Raw genomic sequence first — 24,729 nt, 5'->3', positions numbered from 1 at the left:
CAAATCAAAGTAACTGAATCACTATCTGAATTCACTACTACAACATTGCCATCATTTGAACTCTTACCTTTCTCATCTTTTCGCTCTTGCTTTAAGATTCTATAGTTTCATTTTATATGACCCGCCTTACCACAATGGAAACACTTCACTTTACCTCTAGACTTGGATCTATGTTTAGACTTACCACGGCCTTTTGAATCCTGACCTCTGTCGATGTTTCTACCCCTGTTCTCTGTGACTAGAGCTTGATTCCCAGGGTCTACATCTTTTCGCCTTGCTTTTTCATTAAGCATACTGTCTTTTACCATCTCCAATGTCACATTATAATCAGGAGCTGAATTAAGAACAGTCACAACTAGAGTATTCCAGCTGTCTGGCAATGAACCCAAAAGAAATAATGCCTTCATTTCATCATCCATCTTAAGCTCCATAGTAGTCATCCGATTAAATATATCTTGAAAATTACTCAAGTGCTCTGTAACAGATTGTCCATCCCTGTACTGTAAAGTTGTAATCTTTTTAACAAGCATAACTTTATTCATACCTGTTTTTCTCTCATACAATGCTGCCAATTTTTCTCAAACAATGTGAGCATCTGACTCATACGCTACATGATGGAACACGTTGATATCAACCCATTTTCTGATTGTAGCCAGCGTCTTTCTACCTAGCTTCTTTTAGCTTTCATCTTTTATATCCACTGGTTTAGCCGAATCACCCAATACTGGCTCATACAAATCTTTGCAGTATAGATGATCCTTCATCATAGGCTTCCAAATTGAATAATTCGATGCTGTCAATTTTATCATGGAACCTGTATCACCATCCATGATCTCAAACAGAATTTACTTCTATCCTGAGTTGCTTTTGTATCGATGTCTCAAAATAACCCTTACTCTGATACCACTTGTTGCGCCTGAAGTAATAATCACAACAATACAGAAGCAATAGACAACAATCAATAATCAAATACGCAGAAAAAATAAAGCACACCAAAATTTACGTAGAAAACCCTCCAGTGTAGAGGGAAAAAACCACGGGCCACCAGAAAAATCTTCACTATCAAATAATAGTTATACAAAATTCTTCTCTAGCTAAAACTAGAGCTAATCAACAACTAGAGAAACAATTGAAGAAATCTCACCAAATAAGTGACTCAACAAATACACCCTGAATTTGTTCCTAGAGAGCTTCAAACCCGATCTTCACCGTTTAGAATGTAGAACTCTGAATCATAAACCTCCTGACAAGGTTCTAACTCAATCGGACCACGGATCGACTTCCGTTCAACCAACTCTCCCTTCTCCTTTTTCTCTCTCTGCTTTTCCTGGCTTTTCTTCTTTCTCTGCTTGGTTTTCGACACACACTTAAAACAATCCTACCTCTTTTTTATTAAGTAGCTAGGGCTCTGTATAAAATAAAAGATCAAGGCCCATGGCCTTTACTTAGTCCAAAATCACTTACATGGGACTGGACCCCATTTTCCTAACAAGACCTCCTTTAGCATTTCCATTGAAAGTAATTTTTACTTTCAAAAGCTGTTTTTCACTCAACTGCAGTGTTAAACAACAAAATATTTTGACCTAGATATTTTCCCCATTTTTTTCAATATTCCAATATCAGACCATGACTTTGCTTTTGTTTTTCTTGACCTGAACATCACTTATCTTTTGCAAATGAGTGGATCCAAATTAATTATATACTTTTTGCCCGTCTCTTACTCCACACCAATTTATACGAAAAAGAAAATCAAGCAAATGCATTTCCAATCTATTGCTGGTCAATCCTTCCACCAGTCCAAACCAATTGATCATACAACTGGAAGAAGAAAATTCACACAAATTTATTTTCCAACCATAAGAAAATTGAGAAAAGATATTTTGTAGATAAGATTTTCTTTTTGCGAACCACAAGATCTTGATTGTGTTTGTGTTGCGTTAAGAAACATCCATCTGATGTGGGGACTACCTGTATGCAGAGAAAAAAAATGCAAAAGATCAAGTACGGAAGCCAAGAGATCTTTTCCGACTATTAATGATCCAAAATAATCTTTGGCAAAAAAAAAAAAAAATCTAATCGACGAAAGAATATCAACTATTAATGAATTATATAATAGAAAAGTATAGTTGGAAGCTGGACAAACTGAGAAAAGGAGGAATTAAATGTCCACTCTACTTATATCTCTTCTAACGAATTAGGTGGACGTCTGAAAAATAAAATTGTTTCAATTTTCTTCTCCCAGTTGTGAGTTGTGGTCTGGTGCAGGGATTGACCCGCTTTGCTTGATTTTCTTTTTCGTATAAATTGGTGTGGAGTAAGAGACTGGAAAAAGTATTTGGATCTCACTCATTTGAAAATGATAAGTCATGTTCATGTCCAGAAAAAGAAAAGCAAAGTCATGGTCAGAGATTAATGAAATATTGAAAAAAAAAAGAAAAGGAAAAAGGGCAAAAGTTTAGGTCTGACGTCTAAGATCGGAAATTTTTTCTTTCATTTATTGGTTTCAAGTTTTGTTTTCTTAATTTTGTAGAGAATGAAAGAAAGAGATGGTGTGCACGTGGCATCTTATTCTTTCTTTATCCTATATATATTTTTAATTTTTTTATTAAATCTATTTATCATTTCTTTTTGTTTTCTAAAATTTATTTACTTTTTTCAATTTAATTTTTTATGAGATAAATTTTATAAAAAAAAGTTAATGAAAGTATAAATGATAAAATAATCCATATCCAATTGGTTTTAATTTGTACCAATCTAATATAAGTGTGTTTTTTTTTTAAAAAAATCAAGATTGGATTGATGATTTTTTTTTTTTTTTGAAAATGGGATTGAGTTGAAGATAGATTTAAGGTATTCCATTTTGTTTTAGGTGTTCCCATGATGCCTTTCTCTTGTGTTTTGTTTTTATCAGTTTTTTTAAAACTTTTTCTTTTTCTTGGATTTCTTTTTTCTTTTTACTTTTATTCAATAAGTTCTATAATAATAATAAAAAAAAGTCAACTGAAATAGAGATGATAAAATAATTTGCATCCAATAAATTTTGACTCGTATTAATAAAAAGTTCAAAAAAATCATATTGACTTTGTTATATATAAATATAATAGGACTTCATTTTTCTGCATGATACTTGATTATCGTTAACGTTGATTTATAAACAACACATTCACATCTCTCAGGCAATAAACTTGTAACAAAAAATATGAGTTGGAACTAACTGAAGACTTACTAAGTTTGGGCTTCTATGAAAATGTTAAAGTGTAAATTTGCAATTTTTCAGATGAATCAGAATTGGTTGCTTCCTCACAGGTTCCCTTGTCATTTTCCAAGTTTTTCACTTTTTATATTACCACTTTTTTTTTCCCTTTTCTTTTTTATAACTTATTCTACAATTCAATGCTACAGGCATTCCACGATTGTGGCATAATTACTGCTTCTGTTCCTGCAATTAATGATATTCCATATTATGGGGCTGGCAGGCCTCCTAAGGTTTCAATTACAGTGCCCGCAAACTCTAGTCAAAAGATTAGCCGGCTAAAGTCGATTATCTTTCTTGTTGCTGTTAGGAAAATGGGTCCAGTCCCATGTAAGTGGTTTTGGACCAAGTAAAGGTTATGGGCCTTGATCTTTTATTTTACACAGAGCCCTAGCTACTTAATAAAAAAGAGGTGGGGTTGTTTTAGGTGTGTGTCGACAACCAAGCAGAAAAAAAAGAAAAGCCAGGAAAAGCAGAGAGAGAAAAAGGAGAAGGGAGAGTTGATTAAACGGAAGTCGATCCGTGGTCCGATTGAGTTGAAACCTTGTCAGGAGGTTTATGATTCAGAGTTATACATTCTGAACGGTGAAGATCGGGTTTGAAGCTCTCTAGGAACAAATCCAGGGTGTATTTGTTGAGTCACTTATTTGGTGAGATTTCTCCAATTGTTTCTCTAGTTGTTGATTAGCTCTAGTTTTAACTAGAGAAGAACTTTGTATAACTATTATTTGATAGTGAAGATTTTTCTGGTGGCCCGTGGTTTTTCCCTCTACACTGGAGGGTTTTCCACGTAAATCTTGGTGTGCTTTATTTTTCCTGCGCATTTGATTATTGATTGTTGTCTATTGCTTTTGTATTGTTGTGATTATTGCTTCAGGCGCAACAAGTGGTATCAGAGCGAGAGTTATTTTGAGACATCGATACAAAAGCAACTCAGGATAAAAGTAAATTCTGTTTGAGATCATGGAGGGTGATACAGGTTCCATGTGACAGCATCAAATTATTCAATTTGGAAGCCTATGATGGAGGATCATCTATACTGCAAAGATTTGTATGAGCCAGTATTGGGTGATTCGGCTAAACCAGCAGATATGAAAGATGAAAGCTGGAAGAAGCTAGGTAGAAAGACGCTGGCTACAATCAAAAAATGGGTTGATATCAGTGTGTTCCATCATGTAGCGCAGGAATCGGATGCTCACATTGTTTGGGAAAAATTGGCAGCATTGTATGAGAGAAAAACAGGTATGAATAAAGTTATGCTTGTTAAAAAGATTGCAACTTGTAAGTCTAAACATAAATCTAAGTTTAGAGGTAAAGTGAAGTGTTTCCATTGTGGTAAGGCTGGTCATATAAAACGAAACTGTAGAATCTTAAAGCAAGAGCGAAAAGATGAGAAAGGTAAGAGTTCAGATGATGGCAATGTTACAGCAGTGAATTCAGATAGTGATTCAGTTACTTTGATTTGTACACATGGTGATTGTAATCATGTTAGTGATCTCGGCATTGAGTGGATAGTTGACACAGGAGCGGCACATCATTGTGTTCCTAAGAGAGAGTTGTTTACAACTTACAAAGCAGGAGACTTTAGTTGTACCAAGATGGGAAACAAGAGTGTGTCGTAGATTGTTGGGATTGGTGATATTGTTGTACAAACTAGTACAGGCTGTATGTTGACTTTGAGGGATGTCAGACACATTCCAGATATGAGAATGAACTTGCTTGCTATTAATGTCCTTGATAAGGAGGGATATGAAAGCCGACAAAAGAATGGACAGTGGAAGCTTCTCAAAGGATCTATGGTAGTTGCAAAGGGAAAACTATGCTGCACAATGTATAAGACATGGATGCAATTGAACGGTAGCCAGGTAAATACCGTTGAAAATGATGCTTCAGCAAACTTGTGGCACAGGAGGCTGGCACACATAAGTGAAAAAGGGTTACAGGTTTTGGTAAGGCACTCTCTCATTCCCTTGACCAAAGGTATGTATCTCGATTCATGTGATTATTGTTTGTTTGGTAAGCATCATAGAGTTTCTTTTCGTAAAAGTTCTCAGAGAAAAGAAAATAGATTGGAATTAATTTATTCTGACGTATGTGGTCCCATTGAGGTTGAGTCATTAGGTGGTAGCAGATATTTTGTTACTTTTATTGATGATGCTTCACGTAAGACTTGGGTGTATATGTTGAAATATAAAAGTCAGGTACTGCAGTATTTTCAAAATTTTCATGCCATGGTTGAAAGGATGACAGGGTTACCCTTGAAGTGTATTCGAACTGATAATGGTGGGGAATACACATCTAAAAGCTTTGAAGAGTATTGCTCAAAGCATGGGATCAGGCATGAGAGGACAGAATCTGGAACACCGCAGCATAATGGTATAGCTGAAAGAATGAATCGCACCATTGTGGAAAAAGTCAGATGTATGTTGAGGATGGCAAAATTACCAAAGCCATTCTGGGGTGAAGCAGTCAACACAGCTTGTTATTTACTTAACAGGTCACCATCAGTTCCTTTGGGCTTTGACATTCCAGAAAGAGTGTGGACAGGAAAAGATGCTTCATACTCTCACTTGAAAATTTTTGGGTGTAAAGCATTCATGCATGTGCCGAAAGAGCAGAGATCAAAGCTTGATAGTAAAGCTACACAGTGTGTGTTTGTAGGATATGGTGATGAGGAATTTGGCTACAGGGTATGGGATCCAGTAAAGAGAAAGACAGTCAGAAGCAGAGATGTGGTCTTTCATGAAAAAGAAACCATAGTAGACCTTGAAAAAAATGAGAAGACTACACGAGTTACTGTTGAGTGTGATGTTTCAACACCGACAGGGATTTCACAGGAAAGAGCCACAGATGGTGAAAATGAGCCAGAAACAGAACTTGGGGATATGGATGAGCCAGCTACAGTTGGTGATGAGCCAGATGCTATTAGTTTTGAGCAGGGGGAGCAATCCTCTCTACCTGAGAGTGTTGAGCAGGGAGAGCTACCTTCGACATCAAGTGATGTAGAGTCTCAGCCTAGGAGATCTACTAGAGAGCGCAGGCCATCTACCAGGTATCCAAGTTCAAATTTTATTTTAGTTACCAGTGAAGGGGAGCCAGAAAGCTTTCAAGATGTGCAGGCTACTCCGGATAGAGAGCACTGGTTAAAAGCAATGAAAGAAGAGATGGAGTCATTGCGAAAGAATGGTACTTATGATCTTGTTAAACTTCCAACAGGAAAGAGGCCATTAAAGAATAAATGGGTGTTCAAGTTGAAAAAGGATGGTGACAAACTAGTGAGGTACAAAGCTCGATTGGTAGTAAAAGGTTTTTCTCAGAAACCAGGCATCGATTTTGATGAAATTTTTGCTCCAGTTGTAAAAATGAGTTCTATTCGAGTGGTACTGGGATTGGCAGCTACTTTGAATCTTGAGCTTGAGCAACTTGATGTTAAAACTGTATTTTTGCATGGTGATTTGCAGGAGGACATTTATATGAATCAGCCTGAGGGTTTTGAAGTGAAAGGGAAAGAGCACTTAGTTTGCAAATTGAAGAAAAGCTTGTATGGCTTGAAACAAGCTCTGCGACAGTGGTACAAAAAGTTTGATTCTTTTATGGTGAGTCATAGTTATAAAAGAACAGCAGCGGATTCTTGTGTGTATATTAAACAATTCCCTAATGGTAACTTCATTATCCTATTATTATATGTTGATGATATGTTGATTGTAGGACAAGATGCTAGTATGGTTTGCAGGTTGAAAGAACAATTGTCTAAGTCCTTTGATATGAAGGATTTAGGTCCAGCAAAGCAGATTCTTGGTATGGACATTATCCGAGATAGGAGAGCTGGAAAGCTGTGGTTGTCACAGGAAAAGTATGTTGAACGAGTGCTTGGTAGATTCAACATGCAACATGCTAAATCAGTTAGCAGTTCACTTGCCAACCATTTTCATCTAAGTAAGAAATCTTGTCCAGTGTCTAAGGAAGAGCAACTAGCTATGTCTAGTATTCCTTATTCTTCTGCAGTCGGTTCTTTAATGTATCTTATGGTTTGTACAAGGCCTGACATTGCTCATGCAGTTGGTGTAGTGAGCAGATTTCTTTCTAATCCAGGAAAGGTTCACTGGGAAGCAGTGAAATGGATTTTTAGATATTTGAGGGGTACCTCAAAAATGTGCTTGACTTATGGAGTTTCACAACCAGTTCTAGAAGGGTTTACTGATGCTGACATGGCAGGCGATCTTGATGGTAGGAAATCTACTTCAGGGTATTTGTTCACTTTTGCAGGAGGAGTTGTATCTTGGCAGTCTAAGTTGCAGAAGTGTGTTGCTTTGTCAACTACAGAGGCTGAGTATATTGCAGCAACTGAAGCATGTAAAGAAATGCTTTGGATGAAACGTTTTCTTCTTGAATTAGGGTTGAATCAGAAAGAGTATGTGGTATTTTGTGATAGCCAGAGTGCTTTAGATTTGAGTAAGAATACCATGTACCATGCTAGAACAAAGCACATTGATGTTAGATATCATTGGTTACGTTCAATGATTGAAGAACAGCAGATGCTATTGAAGAAAGTCCATACTGATAAAAATGTGGCAGATATGTTGACTAAGATACTTCCCAGGGAAAAGCTTGAGCTTTGCAGTAACTTGGCCGGAATGAGTTCCCTGGCCAAGGTAAGTTCCAAATGAAATTGCTATGGTGATGAATCTCCTTCTAATGGGACTGGAGGAGAAGATTGTTAGGAAAATGGGGTCCAGTCCCATGTAAGTGGTTTTGGACCAAGTAAAGGCCATGGGCCTTGATCTTTTATTTTACACAGAGCCCTAGCTACTTAATAAAAAAGAGGTGGGGTTGTTTTAGGTGTGTGTCGACAACCAAGCAGAAAAAGAAGAAAAGCCAGGAAAAGCAGAGAGAGAAAAAAGAGAAGGGAGAGTTGGTTAAACGGAAGTCGATCCGTGGTCCGATTGAGTTGGAACCTTGTCAGGAGGTTTATGATTCAGAGTTATACATTCTGAACGGTGAAGATCGGGTTTGAAGCTCTCTAGGAACAAATCCAGGGTGTATTTGTTGAGTCACTTATTTGGTGAGATTTCTCCAATTGTTTCTCTAGTTGTTGATTAGCTCTAGTTTTAGCTAGAGAAGAACTTTGTATAACTATTATTTGATAGTGAAGATTTTTCTGGTGGCCCGTGGTTTTTCCCTCTACATTGGAGGGTTTTCCACGTAAATCTTGGTGTGCTTTATTTTTCCTGCGCATTTGATTATTGATTGTTGTCTATTGCTTCTGTATTGTTGTGATTATTGCTTCAGGCGCAACAGTTGCTAACAATGATGAAACATTTGAAATCTTACTACGAATTGAAATCGTGAACGAGACCAAAGGTACAAAGTGGACCTATTCTAAACATTTTATTGGAATTTCGGAAACCAACAACACTTATATTGGTTAACTAGTTGGAAATTTAGGGGCGATGAACTAGAAGCTGGTGATCATATTAGCCTTACGCTGCTTTCGGATTTACGTGTACTACAATCTAGTATTGACTTCATATATGATTATAAGCCAGGTGACAAGTGCAACTCTCTTGATCAGTTGCTATGGATGAGTAAATGTTCTAGTTTATTTGCTTCGGCTTTTATTTATACTTTCTTCAAATCCCGAAAAAACTTGTATAGGATGCAGAGTTTAGTCAAAGAGTGATTAATGCATAGGATTAATCAAATTTCTGGTTCAATCGAGACTTGCTTGGCTTTGGTGGCGTAAAGGAAAATGGCCTTCTGTCTTATCTTCATCTCTGATTTTTTTTTCATGTACACTAATGATATTGATATTTTCTCTTCATCGATAATGAGACCTTGCAATGAATACCCTCCTTTTGGTGTATTAAACTTCAAAGTTGATGGTTCTGTAAGTGGGGTAGGGACCTGATGGAGTTTTCGGTAAGTTCAACCAAAAGCATAGTTTATTGCAAATTAATTGTGACCCGGATGCATAGATTAATTTTATTTATTTAAATATATGTATAAACACATAAATAAATATTATTTAATTTGCATGTATAATGTATATATAAAATGCATATAATAGTTTTGGGTTAATTTGTTAAAAGTGAGATAGTTATGAAAATGTGTAAATGTTAATTATAATTCAAAATATAGTAGTAGTAATAGTAATAACTATATACTTTTTTTTCATTTGCATAATCCAATTTTCATTTAAAATAGAAATAATACAAACATGTTAAATAAAAATTTCAAAAAATTTCATTTGCCCAAAAGAATAAAAAAATATTATGATTCATGATTTATCAATTGTGTAACACTTGAGCAAGAATATCCACAAGTTCAAAATCAACATAGAGCAAAAAATAGATAGATATGAATTTAATATTGTTAAAGGAAACAATAGAAAGACGTTACAACTTAACTAAAAGGTGTAAAAAAGAAGAGATTTGATAATTGTAGATTAAAATATTTATCTTTAAAAGATTAATTTGATGCAAAGGTAAATACAAAAACATCTTAGAAAGTATATCGGAACCTTAATTTAATGAAAAAATTATAGTTACCTACGATTTTCATTAAAAATAAGGGATTATTAACAAATCATAAGTGATAAAATAAAAAAAATAAATTAATAGATTTATGTGATTTTAAATTGAAAAAGAGTATCTTTAATTTTAAATTAAAAAACAAAATAATTACTAATATTCCTAATGAATTTTACAACTGCTTCAGAAATAGTGATTTAAGAGATGTCTTATATATTATTTAAATTAATATAAAACTATTATATAAATTGAAAGAAATGGATAAATATATTTTTAAATTTTCAAAGCATTTAAAAATTGAATAATCAAATGAAAATATTTAAATGGTATTATAATTATCTAGTGAAAAAAATGCAAATTTAAAGTAGTTTATTGTTCATTTAAAAAAATATATATCATATATATAGCTAATGTTTTCTTTTAACTTAAAAAAATCATAAATTTGACATTAATATATATAGCAATTGTATCATTCTCTTAGTCAAGAATTTCAACATAAAAGAATAAAAAAGTTTACCTCTTTCCCTATTGTAACATGTTTATGTAGAAGCTTTCATTAAAAAAAAAAAAAAGAGGTTTTTACCTCATCACTTATATCCTCAACATAGTTTCCTTTTCAACCTAAATCACAACCATAAACAAGAGGACATTAAGAAGAGAAGCAATGGATGAACGAAAATTAAAAGAAATGAAAATTGAAAGTACAAAAATAAATTAAAGAAAATAAAAGTTTACAAGATTGGGCTATCTGAGATACATTAGGGTCAATTTACTGCACTCATGAAGAAGTTATAAGAAGTGACCTGTTTTAAGTAAACATTAGGTCAAAGTTACAAACCTTTTCACATGATTTACTGAAAACTTAAAAAGCCGAAAAAAGGTGAATGATAATATCATAAATAATGTGTAGGGATAAAAGTATTAAGCTTAATTAATGAAAGAAAACTTTTAAAGAATCAAAATTTTAAAATTGTTAAAAGGTGTGGTAAAGCATCCAGGATTAAAACATCCTAAAAATTCATCCATTCGATATGCAAAACCCTTTTAAAATCCCCTTATGCCTCAAAGCAAGAGTAATTGGATCATATTGGAATATTGAAAAATGCACAAGGTTAGGTCTGAAATTGGGAATTGGATTTTTTTTTTATTTCATTTCTTTTGAAATAAAAAAAAATTCCAATATCAGACCATGACTTTGCTTTTGTTTTTCTTGACCTGAAAATCACTTATCTTTTGCAAATGAGTAGATCCAAATTAATTAAATACTTTTGCCCGTCCCTTACTCCACACCAATTTATACCAAAAAGAAAATCAAGCAAATACATGTCCAATCTATGGCGGGTCAATCCCTCCACTTTCAAACCAATCGATCATTCAACTGGGAGAAGAAAATTGAAACAAATTTATTTGGAAATAAATTTGCTTTCAATTTAGGTGGACGTCAAGAAAATAAATTTATTTCAATTTTGTCCTCCCAGTTGTGAGTTGTGGATTCGTGGAGGGATTGAACCACTTTGCTTGATTTTCTTTTTTGTATAAATTGGTGTGGAATAAGAGAACGGCAAAAGTATTTGGATCCCACACATTTGAAAATTATTAGGTCATGTCCATGTCAAGAAAAAGAAAAGCAAAGTCATTGTCTAGGATTAATGGCATATTGAAAAAAAGGCAAAAGTCGAAGTCAAATGTATGAGATCGAAAATTTTTTATGTCATTTATAGTTTTGTTTCCTTCAAATATTAATAAAGAGTTCAAAAAATATATATATATATAAGCTAAAACTTTCTTCTAATATAAATATAGTAGGACTTCATTTTTCTTATTACATTCATCTCTTTGATAACATACAGTTAAGTTGTTATACTTTTATTCCAAGTACCAATTAATCTTGATTCTCTTGCAGGATTTTTTTCCTGGCTGTTTCGATGATTCATGAAGCCTCCACCTCAATTTCTCGATGTACTTATCATGTATTTTTGAGTTTCAGAGGTATAGATATGCATAAAAACTTCACAGATCACCTTTACACGGCATTGGTACAAGCAGGAATTCACACATTTAGAGATAATGAAGAGATCGAGAGAGAAAAAAATATTAAGGATGAAATTGAAATGACAATTCTAAATGAATCAAAATTTTCTATTATTGTATTTTCAAAGAATTATGCTGCATCAACATGGTGTCTTAACGAACTTGTGAAGATACTAGAACATAAGAAATCCTCTCAACACATTGTTTTACCTGTTTTCTATGATGTCGATCCAACTCAAGTCAAAAAGCAGACAGGGAGTTATGCAGAAGCGTTTGCCAAAAATGAAGAGTGTTTCAAATCCGAAATGGACAAGGTACAAAGATGGAGGGTTGCTTTAAAAGAAGTTGCGAATTTCGGAGGCATGGTTCTACAAGATAGGTACATATATATATATATATATTTATATTTATATATATATATATATTTATATGCATGTATATATATAACTAATCAAGTTCCATATTATATTGCATACTCCCTTCTTAAAAATTGCAAATTTAATTTACATGCCCAATTGTCCATTATTTCATGACATTAATTCTGTTGTCTATTATTATAAATCCATAATGAAAAGTCAGAAACAAATTTATTAACTACTTAAATAATTTCAGAAGAAGAGAAAATAGAAAAAGCTGCAATTTTAATTGTCGTATATTACTTGAATACATTAAAAATTAGGTATAGTAGAGGTATAATTATTTAGGAGAGAATAAAATAGATATAAAAGATTTTTAAGTTGAATTGAAATTTTAGTGATAACCACACAAATTTAAAATGTAGAACTCAAATCCTAATTTTTTGGAAAAGTTAAATTACTATTATTAATATATCCTTTTTAATATGTCGTAATTTTATTATTTTATTTAAAATTTTCATAACTTTTCCAATCTTTAATACTAATTCAACTATTTACATTTTATAAGTTTAGATTGTTTATTGTAGTTAATCATTTTTACCTCACATTTTTAAATTCTTTATGCTTAATATTCTAAGTGGGTAGTATTTCAAAAAAAAAAAAAAATTTCTGCGGGTATTATAAGATTCATGTGTGTGTATGTGTCCCTATATGTTTGTCTTTCTTTTTTTTTTTTTTTTTTCTTGATAGAATATGTTTGTCTTTCTTATATCTTCTCTTTCTATTTATTTGCAAAGGTGTTTTGTTAATAAGATGGGCCTAACAAGCCTTTCTTTTTAAAAGTTAAAACTAATCTCTTTCAATTTAATTGTGATTTTATATCAATATTTTAATATTTTAAATATTTATAATTAAAATTAAATAAATGTATTGTTGCGATTTTCAAATAGAAATGTATTCTACAACGAAATCAATATAAAATAAATTATACACAAAATGTAATATTTAAAGTGGTTCAATACTTGTAGACACCCAACTGAGTCCAGGTTCAGATCAATTGGGCCTGGCCCAAATGGGTAAGGCCCAATTCAATTTTTATTCTGTATTATTATTATTTTTTCTTTTTTTTTGTATTTTATGTATTTTATTATTTATTATTATTATTATGTATTAATATATGTATATCTTTATTTATTTCTTTATTTATTTTTTGTTAATATTTATATGTATTTTATTTATATAGTTATATATTTATTATTATATTATAATTTATTTATTATTATTATTATTATTTTATATTTTATTTATTTTTATATTTTTATTTATCTAATTATATATCTGTTATTTTTTATTTATCCTATAATATATCTTTTTTTTATTTATCTGTTCTAATTATCTATTATTTTTTTTATATTTATTTGATTTTTATTTTGGAAGGTTGAGATTGAAGTTGAAGAATCCTATTGGGAATGGGGATTCAATCAGAAGAGTCCAAATTGGATTCAAAGATTGAATCCCCGTCCAAAAAAGAATTGGGATTGATCAGAAACTCCTGATCAATCCCTATATAAAGGACCCCTGGAACAGATTGCTACACAGAGAAGAAAACAGTGAGCCAAAGCTACTGATTTGAGAGGAAAAGGCGTAGAGAAGAGTATAGAAGGCTAAGAAAAGGTTTAGGAAAGTTCTAGGAATCATCAAAAAATTTTTGGGAATTTTTTGAAATTTTTTTTCTGGGAATTTCTGGAAAATTCCATATTCCGGTTGCATTTTCCGACGAAGTTTGAATTTTTCGGCGAAAATTTCGGCCAACCTTGAAGTTTTCGACGACCTGCCCAGTTTCCGACGAAGAATCCCAGAAACCGATGATCTTTCGGCCAACTTCCGACGAACCTCCGGTGAAATTTCTAGATTCCGATGACATTTTCCAGAATCCGGCGAAAATTTCACTGGTGTTCTTCAGTTTTTAGAGAGAAGGGAGAGGAAAAAAAGAAGAAGAGAGAGAGAGGGGAGGAGCATTCTATCAAAAAATAGAGGGAAGTGCCTTTTATACCCTCTCAAAACGACGTCGTTTTGGCCTTAAGTAACCCAGAGAATCCGTGCGTTTTGTCGAGATCTGACCCGACCCGAACGTCGACCCGCTTTCTGACCCGCGCGTGTCGCCCCCCTCCGAGCCAAGCCGAGCCGAGCCGAGCTTCTCAAGCCGCCCCCGAGCCGTTTTCTCTTCCTTGAGCCGAGTCGAGTCGAGCCGCAATCCGAGCCGCTCCAGGTTTTTTTTTTTTGAATTTTTTTATTTTCATTTATTTGTTTATTTGTTTATTTTATTTTTTATTTATTAGATTAGGTTTATTTAATATTCTTTTTATCTTTATTTTATTTTTATTTTTGTTTTACTTTTCTTTATTTTTTATTTTTATTTATTTTTTTATTATTCTATTTTCTTTAAACAAAAATCAAAATTTCCAAAAAAAATATTTTTAGGGAAAATTTGAAAGTATCAATTTTCCTTGAAAATCAAAATTTCCAAAAAAATATTTTTAGGGAAAAGTTGAAAGTATCAATTTTCCTTAGAAATAAATTTTCAAAAAGGGATTTTTGAGGAAAAGTTGAAAATATCAATTTTCCTTGAAAATAAATTTCCAAAAAAATATTTTTGAGGAAAAGTTGAAAATATCAATTTTCCTTAAAAATAAATTTTCAAAAAAGGATTTTTGAGGAAAAGTTGAAAGTATCAATTTTCCTTGAAAATCAAAATTTCCAAAAAATTATTTTTAGGGAAAAGTTGAAAGTATCAATTTTCCTTAAAAATAAATTTTCAAAAAAAGGGTTTTTGAGAAAAAGTTGAAGGTATCAATTTTCCTTGAAAATCAAAATTTCAAAAAAAAGTATTTTTGAGGAAAAGTTGAAAGTATCAATTTTCCTTAAAAATAAATTACCAAAAAATATTTTTGGGGAAAAGTTGAAAGTATCAATTTTCCCTACACGAGAACAATCATTCTTTCCTTCCTTTCTATTTTGATTTTGATTTTGATTTTTCTTTAATTAATCCGACGACGGAGCCTCTGCAAGTGAAACAGTAGTTTTTCTTGCATACTCTTGAGGTGATAGGATTTTTTTAATTTTCTACTAAAAGTATTAGAGTCAATTGAGAATAATTTCCAACAATTAACTACTTGGTAAAATTTTAAGGCTTTTTGGATAACACAAATTTAAGCTGGTACCATCTTTTGATGAGCGTTGTGAGGGTGCTATAACCTTCCTCACACGTAACCGAACTCCCGAACCCTGTTCTGGTTTGTAGACCTGAACCTATTCTTTTAGGGACCCTTAAACTTAGGTGTTTCCTGAAAGAACATATTTCTAAGGTGGCCAATCGCACATAGATAAAAAAGATTGGTGGCGACTCCCTTAAGTCAATGTCTAGCGATAGATCACCGGATCTAGCCGTTATGACAATACTCATTGCCAACATCCACATAAAGAAAATTTCATTATAAATATAAAAATTACAAAATCTATAAAACACCATAAAGAAACATTCCAAACCTTGAAACAAATTACTTAGTCTTAATGCTTACTCGTTAATGTTTAAACACATGTGGATTATTGTTTATCCCTACTAACCATAACATTTCCCCTAACTCTTTCTCACATACACATAACCTCATTAATCTTTCACAAAAAAGTACATCTCTCACTTATAGATCAGATAAAAATTACATCTTTCTTAAAATATTTCTAATGCTTAAAACATAATAGAGTCAATTACTTTATTATCAAAAAATTTTATTTACTAAAATCTCTTACCAATTAAGTTTATCTATCAATTAAATAAACTTAATTTTCAAATAATTCATTGACCAATAAAATTTTAACAAAATCTAAACTTGTTATATATTATTTTCTAATAAAATAACTATTTATTGAGAGTTTTTTTTTTTCAAATTTTCAAGATTTTTACATTCATTTATTAACTTTTAGATAAAAAAATTTCCAACATTCCTATTCATAAGAACACTTTGCACGATAATGATAAGGTTCGATGAGAGTCCTCAAATTGAGCTGCCTATAGTTGATTAGTCCAATCGTTCTTTTAGATTGTTTTTGAAATTCACTTGGATTCGTATTTATCTTTATTTCTCCAATTTTAATCATTGATCGAAGAATTCGCAAAACATGTAGATTAGTCCTCTTCTTCTTAAAGACTGTAAAAAATCTTTAAATATTGATTAATCTTCAGAGGATACTAATGTAATCCTATATCAAAGTAATATTTATTGGTTAATCTGTATGCGTGCAATGTTAAGCCCTTGATAAAACAAATGTTAGGCAAGCTTTGCAACGATAACGGTATGGATAACAATAGAAGTGTTAAGATGGTTTCTGTGGATGGAAAATTGTGATTAGATTTGTCAATTTGTGTTTTTATATTATGTCTCATGTCGTATTTGATATGTGTAATGATATGAATTATTAAAATATAAATATGACACGAATTATAAAACGTATTCAAATTTTAAACACAAACATGACACATTTATTATACGTATTACATGCGATAGATGAACACGACACAACACAAATAAACACGAATAATAAGGGTATACATGAATAAACACAAATACATACGAAAAAACACGTTTAACATTAATATATACAAAAACATGACTAAAATAATGAATAACTATATACTATTCATTATTTACAACTTAATAAACTTAGTATATTAGCAATATAAAAAAGTACTTACATATTAAAAAAAGTTTAATACCCATTTAATAAGTATTTAATATTTATATATTTAAATTTTAATATATTTTACATAACTATATTAATTTTTAGTATCAATTTCAAAATGATAAACTATTAAAGATTAAAAAATAAAATAATAATGCATAAGACTAATATTAATATTTATAATGTATTTATATTACTAATATAAAAATAATTTTATAATAATTATTAAATGAGTATCATAATTAAATGTTTAAAATAATTTTTATATAATATTAAATAGCTAATTAAATATAATAATTAAAAGATTAAAAATGTAAAGAATCTTTTTATGTTTATATTAAATTAAAATAAATATAAAAAATGTGCTAAACGTGTTAATTAAACATATTAAACATGCTAAACGTGTACTCATATAACAAAATTAAATTAAACGTGTTATTCATATTATGTCACATGTTTAAACTTGTCAACACATATAAAACATAAATCATGTTGCATCAAAATTTGTATCATTACAAATAAACACAAAACACTTTTTTTTTTTAAAACATGTATGATTTTTTCCGTGTTATTTTAGTGTGGTATTACCGTATCATGTTTGAAATTACCAATTCTAATTGTGATCACACCAATTTTTCAAATTTATTATTGAATTTTTTGGTAATAATAATGTTGTTGTTATTTTAGTGTGATGTTACCGTATCATGTTTGAAATTATCAATTCTAATTGTGATCATACCAATTTTTCAAATTTATTATTGAATTTTATGGTAATAATAATGTTGTTGATGATAAAGATGATGACTATGATGTTAATAACAAGCCTGATGATGAGTGCCTATAATCTATTGATAAGAATAAATTGAAAAATCTAAAAAGGAAGAAGAAACATAAAAACTTTAACTGGAGTAGAAAGTAGATCCATACTAAGTTTAATATTTGTGTTCCTTGTCCTCCTGTAATTACTACAGATGATATCTGCATTTTTATATAATGGTACTCGAATGAGTTTTTCTTTTTTCACGCTATCAATAGTTAATCTATGGATTTAAATTATTATCGTAGACATTTTTTTTATTACATCACATTTATCACAGTTGCAAACATATAAGATATTATCAAAATCATAAATTTTTTTTAAAATTTACATATTTTATTATGACATATGATAATTATAATTGTAATCATAAAAATTATTTTATATGACTTTTAAAGTAGTTAATGAAAATCTAAGTTTTTATTTATATAAAAAAATTACTTACAATTTTTTGATATATTATAGTAAAATATTGACATTTAAAAATTTAACAAGTTACAAATATCAAAACAATAAAACGAGTAATAAAATCCTAATAAAATCAAAGCTTAATCATTTAATATTTTTTCATCAAAATTATAAAATAATATTCTTTCTAAATTTCCATTAAAACTTTTAATCTTAAATTTCTCAATCTAAATGAAAATAAATTGTCAAAACTTCTCAATTTTAACCCAGTATTTCTCCCTCTGATTTTTTATTGGTTACGCATTGACCGAGCCTAACCCCCACCAAACTCCTCACTACATCCAAATTTTTCTTGCAATTAGAAATGCGAATGAACCACCCCCCTCTGCACCCTTCAAAATCTGACTCTGTCTCGACTCAAACCAGCCACGGCTCGTTTGATTTCTTGTCTAATCCAACCACCACAGCCCCAAACCCACGCCCATGGAGTGCTCATGGATGGGTTTTTGAAATTTTAGAGTTTGAAGTAAAATCTCTCAAAGCTTCAGTTCTTCTTAAGTCCTATACAACATAAATTTGCAGAAACTTAAACAAAGAAAAAGGTAATTTTACGTTTTTTTGTTATTACCTGCTTTCAATAAATTCTTCTTGATCTTTGATTGAGGTTGATTTTTTACTGAATTGCTGTAAATCTATGCTTTGTTTTCTGTTTTTTGGGGGCTTTATTTTGTTAATTTTTATTGAAATTTAAATGTTTTTGGATGAAAAAACAAATTTCTTCTCATCAAGTCTATGAAAAAAAAATGTAAATAGCCCCAATTGCAGATGAAAATGAGTAATTATCAATAAAATTATAGAACAGGAATAGGAGGAACGGTAGATTATGACAGTAGCTAGTAATGTTTCTGATCATTTTGATCAATAAACGTTGGAAGTCGAATGAAAATATTATTCAATTCTTTTTTTCTTATTTTACTCTAGCATAATGTTGTGGTTTCTTTTATAGGGGGTTCCCACTTGGGTTTTGCTGCTATGCTTTTTTTATGTTCTCAGCTCTTTGATTGTCTTGATTTTGTTGGGACATTGCATTATCTTTTGGGTTGGTTTCTTGGCTCTATACTTAGTCAGTTATTAGCATCATAGGTTTGTATTAGGACTTCCCACTTGGTAGAACTTGCCTTAATTGCATTAATAACATATTTATTATTACTAAAGATGAAGTTAGGTGTTTCGAAGAAACTACCAATCCTTATTTTTCATATTTTGCCTTTACTAATAAAAGGCCAGTTTCTCACTTCTATGCCTTCAAAAATAACACCAAATCCATCGATAAAGAGTTATGATCCTAATGGCAAGTGTGATTATCATATGGGAGCAATCAATCACTTAACTAAAAAATACAAACAGCTAAAGGAAAAGGTTGAAGATCTTATTAAAAGTGGTATTCTGATTCCAGTAATAAAACAATGGAAGTTGACTCTATCCAATTGTGAAATATGAGGAGTTAAAATGTGAAAGAAGGTTTCGAATGTTGAAAGATCAAGATAGGATGATTTTCTTTTGAATCTTTTTACCAGTTATGTATGACATATGCATGGTGTCCCTAGAAGTTATCTAACTTATTTTGGAAGAATTGAATGCTTTAGATTTTTCTATGAAATTTTCTCTTTAGACATTTGTTTGAATAAAAGTCCCACATAACTAAATTTCAAAATCATAAAAAAAAACCAAAAAAAAAAGAGAAAAATAAGTTTTTTTTTTTTTCAATAAAAGATGAAAAAATTCTTTAAAAAAATAGCAATTACTATTATAAAAAAGCTTATCATATACCTTCACACCTTTCCTAATACTTTCATATCCCTGATCACTCAAATGATTTAACTTGTTTACTATAGCCTTTCAAGGAATGTGAGTTTGAATTTATTCTTAACATAAATGGGTGATGACCTTTTCTTGGGTAAGGAACGGAAGAGGTCAATTTTAAAACTTTGTTTTGAATTTCAAAATTTAGGTAAGATGTTCTTTCAAATTTTCAATTAGTAATTCAATGTGTGTCAAAATTTTGCTATGAACACAAAAATGCCTAAACTTTTTGTCTTAAGTAACTCTTATTTCATGTCTTAAGGCACATTAATTAAAAGAAAAAAAATCCATTTTTGCCTAAGACAATTTATTTCATACTTTTATACCTTTTCTCTTCCTTTCACCAAGAAAATGCCAAACAATTTGGAGCCAAAAAAGCTTTTTTCAACTATGTGATCAATCCTATACAACTTGATTTTTACCATCTTGGGAACAAAAAGATGCCTTTTATTTCATTTTTCAATAATTTGCTCTTCTAACCAAGTGATCATGTTTGAAATGATAAATGGCCATCTTTATCTATCCTTTTCATATAGAAAAATTATCCACTTGCTACCCATTTGAGCCTATTAAATTTCTTATTCCAAAATAAACCCAAACCAATTATCACCTTTTATATTGGGGGCAAAATAAGGATACATTCAAGAAACCAACTTCAAAGAAAATGAAAGCATCTAACATGCACTTCGAAGATGAGAGTCCAAGGTAAAAAAATGAATAAGGCAGGCTTTAATTAGAATCCCATGAGTTCAAGAAAATAAATAGCTAAAGATGAAGTTAGGTGTTTCGAAGAAAAAGCAGAGAGAGAAAAACATGCATGTTGGGGATAAGAATCTAAAGCTTCAGTTAGAATCCAAAAATAGAAAAAGAGACATGAACCTCGAAAATGAAAATTTGAGGCAAAAAAAGCAAATAAAGTTGCTAAAGCTAAAGCCAGATGTTTTTAAAAAAAAAGAGAAAGCAAAGAAAGAAAGCTAGAGAATGCTCCTCATGATCCTTAGTCTAATTACCCTGAATAACATATTTTGAGCCTATTTATCCATTCTTTTGGAACCCCAAATCTCGACCTACATTATATACCTTGAAAAGTCTATTTTGATCAAATGTGGCTACTTGGATTAAAGAGCTATGTCCTTGAATATTTGTATATACTTGTTATTAATTTAGCAAGATGTTACCAAGTTCTTCAATATTAGAAAATATAGTTTTAAAGTGAAAAGCCCAAAAGGGCAGTTTAGAGCTAAAGTCTTTCTTGAGGTCCCAAAAGAATTTTAGAGCTCTAAGGTTCTATCCAGATAAAAAAATTCGATGCAGAACCTTTTGAAGGGTCAGTACCCATTAAAGACTTTGTGTTTCATTGAACAGTTAAAATAAAAGAAAACCAACATTTTTTTCTTCCCAAATCTTGTTTGAAAAGTAATGGCTAGTTTTGACACGCATTGAAGTATCACATTTTCAATAAAAGAAAAGTGTTTTAGAAAATTATCACTTCTGTGAGCCCAAGAGAAATCTTTATAATCCTTGTCAATTTTTCCATAAGATATGCCCACCAATGAAAAGAATTGAATTGTCAATTAACCCCATCCACAAACATTTCAAATAGTAATCATCAATTTTTAAGAGATTCGGATATCATGAGTTTTAAATTTTATCATTGATTGCAAAGATACTTTATGTGGGCTAATTTTGTGATCATTTTTAAAAATTTCAGAGATTATTTGAGCATTTTATACAAAAAACTAAGATCAGTTTTTGTAAAAAAATAAACATTGAAAACTTGAATAGAGATCTTTCAAAAAAAAAAGTTTTTGCATTTGCATCATTTGTATCATGAGAACAACATTTAACCAGCAAATGAAAAACAAAAAAGAGACATTCACAGTTGCCTCATTTGCCTGTGCATCATGAAAGGGACATTCGCATTTACATCACTTGCATGTGCATTATGAGAAAAATATTCACATTCGTATTATCTACATCATAACAAGACATTCACATTTGCATCACAAGAAAGACATTAGCATCTGTATCGTGGCTTCTATATCATAGAAAAAGTATTTGTAAGGGCATTTACATAAAAAGAATATTGGCATTTATTTTGTGAAAAAGTCATATATATATCTGCATCAAGCATTCGCATAGACATTCACATTCACATCATTTGATAAAAATAGACATTTGTATCATGTTTGTTTTTACCAACTTTGTAAATATTAGAAAAAATAAAAAAAGAAAAAAAAAGAAAAAGAAATAGCAAAAAATAAAAAAAAAAAGGCAAAAAGAGAAAAGGGAAGTTTATCATGAAAAGATGAGAAAAAGAAAAAAATAGTTTGACAAAAGACCAAAATGTCAAAAAAAAAGTTTGAAGAGTTAAAAGAAAATGAATCTGCAAAAGGTGGAAGGGTTGTGGAAAAATGAGTGAGAAAGTTGAGATATGATGCAAGATGAGATTTTAATCCTAGTTAGGCTAGCACCTAAGACATTCTGTAAGACTTTGAGCAAAATATTTTAATTCTCAAAGTTTCAATACCTTTGATATGATGAGCAATTAAAGATGTTGAGATTTATAAAACCTCCAAGCATAATCTCTAAGTCCTCCGGGCAAGATTCTTAAGTCTTTTAAGCCAATTTGTTTTAGTTTCAAGATTTATAAGACTTTTTGGCATAATTTTTAAGACTTTCAGACATAATCTATAAGTCTTCTAGGCAGGATTTGTAGGTCTTTTAAGCTAAATTTATTTTAGTTTCAAGATTTGTAAGACCTCTAGGTATAATCTTTAAGACTTTCGAGCGTAATCTTAAGTCTTCTGGGTAGAATTCGTAAATCTTCCAAGCTAAATCTGTTTTAGTTTCAAGATTTGTAAAACCTTCAGGCAAAATATTTTAACATTTAAAGTTTTTTGCCTTTGGTCAAAAGAGCCTTTTAACATTTAAAGTTTATTGCCTTTAGTTAAAATAGCCATTTAAAATTTATTACCTCTAGTGAATTGAGCCTTTTAAATTTAAAGTTTGTTGCTTCTAGTCAAAAGAGCCTTTTAACATTTAATGTTTGTTGTCCTTAGTTAAAAGAGCCATTTAAAGTTTGTTGCCTCTGGTCAGAAGAACCTTTTGAATTTAAAGTTTCATAGCCTAAGTTTAAAGGAGTCTTTCAAATTTTCTTACAAAAAATTTAGAAAAAAACTTTATGTTCAATGCTTTGTTTTTGCAAGTGTTTGTTCGAACAAAATCGGTGTCTTTTTGTCTTTGTTTTATTCTTGATTCTAAAAAAAAAATAAAGAGGGACAACTATAGACACCAATTTTATCCTTTTTTAACTTAAATATAATTGTGCTTATGTTATTATTATTATTATTATTAATTAAGTAATCAATCTTTAAAAAAAAGGAAGAAAAAAAGTCAAAAAAAAATCTTTTTCAATTTTGGTAGTTGAAATCAAGCTGCTAGGTCGTTCTTTTTTTCTCCCTGACATTGCTTAACTTGGCAACATGAAATCTAGTGACCAAAAGTCACTGGACAAGATCCAAAATTTTCCACACATGGATCCCAAGAGATTTGGGATTTGAATAAAGCTCTATTCCCTGAAGCTCTATAAATATAGCTAATCTCTGTAAAAGAAAAATAGAGAAAACGAGAAAGGGAATATTGTCAAAACAAAAATAATAATAATCACAGTCCTCATTGACAAAAGAACCAATAGCAAACAAAAAATTTTCAAAAACAAAAAAAAAAACCCATTGAAAATGAAATTCTAGATCTAAAAGGTTTGATGTAGACCCCCTATTTTGTCCAGGGCCTTTTATCAATTAAAACCGGTCAAAGTTCGATTGTAAATTTTTTTATTTCAGATTTTTATTTCATATTTATCATTTTTTAATTTTTATCTTATGGTCTACTTATGGTTTATTTTCTTTTTCTATCTTCACTATCTGATTATTTAAAAAAAAAAAAAAAAGAAGATTGAGATTAAGTTTGATGATGTTCAGAAAGGATAATTAGATGCTAATCTTTAGCATTTGATGATTAAGTGGAATTGAACTGAAACTTTATAAAAAAACAGCATGGTTTTATAAATCAGAGGGGAAAAAATAGAAAAAAAATAGAGGAGGAATCCGGATAGGAGGAGAAAAGATAGAAGAGGAATATGAATAAGAGAGGGGGCAAAAAAAAAAGAGATCACAGTCATTTCGGCAATCGAATGTGACGAATCGAGCCTTGCTGTGGAACTTAATCCAGCTGTCTTTCTTTATGCTTTATGAAGGTAGCTTTCTTCATTCGCCCCAGTTTGAGATTGTGGATCGGAAGCAGCAGCCTTTTGGTTCAGATTTTCCTACAGATTAAGCTAGATGCCTTTCTTCCTTGTTGAGAGACAGAATTCAAGACCGATGAGAAGATGGAGTTAGATCCAGACATAGCCGTTAGATCTACGATTGGCGACATAGTTTTTTTAAGCTAGGTTGAGTTTTTAGCTTTTATCAATTCGTAGATCGGAGACTCATCCACTTTTTCCAGACTATTAGCGTGGCTTTATCTTTCCCGGGGATGGTGCTTCTACCTATACAGTAGAGTTTAGACTAATCGTGTTTTGTCCATGTGTTGATGGATATGGGACTTTGGAGAAGCAGATGCACAGTTCGAAGAACCACGATTTATTATTGATGGAACCGATCAGCAACAAGGCAACAAACACAGTCGACAACAAGCTAAACTTTTAAAGGGGGTGGGAAGAGCGAACAG

General features: G+C 31.0%; 1 pseudogene; it reads left to right on the top strand.

Moving 5' to 3' along the window:
- LOC149514988 (uncharacterized) overlaps window positions 1-24,333 on the top strand; it is a 29,540-nt pseudogene extending 5,207 nt beyond the window's left edge.
- The last annotated feature ends 396 nt before the right edge of the window (window positions 24,334-24,729 follow it).

This window comes from Durio zibethinus, chromosome 14 (assembly GCF_047325235.1).
Source record: "Durio zibethinus cultivar Kanyao isolate XHJ-2024 chromosome 14, ASM4732523v1, whole genome shotgun sequence".
In the NCBI taxonomy this organism is placed as follows: domain Eukaryota; kingdom Viridiplantae; phylum Streptophyta; class Magnoliopsida; order Malvales; family Malvaceae; genus Durio; species Durio zibethinus.
The sequence above is the reverse complement of the archived record's forward strand: the minus strand, read 5'-3'. Positions and strand labels throughout refer to the sequence as shown.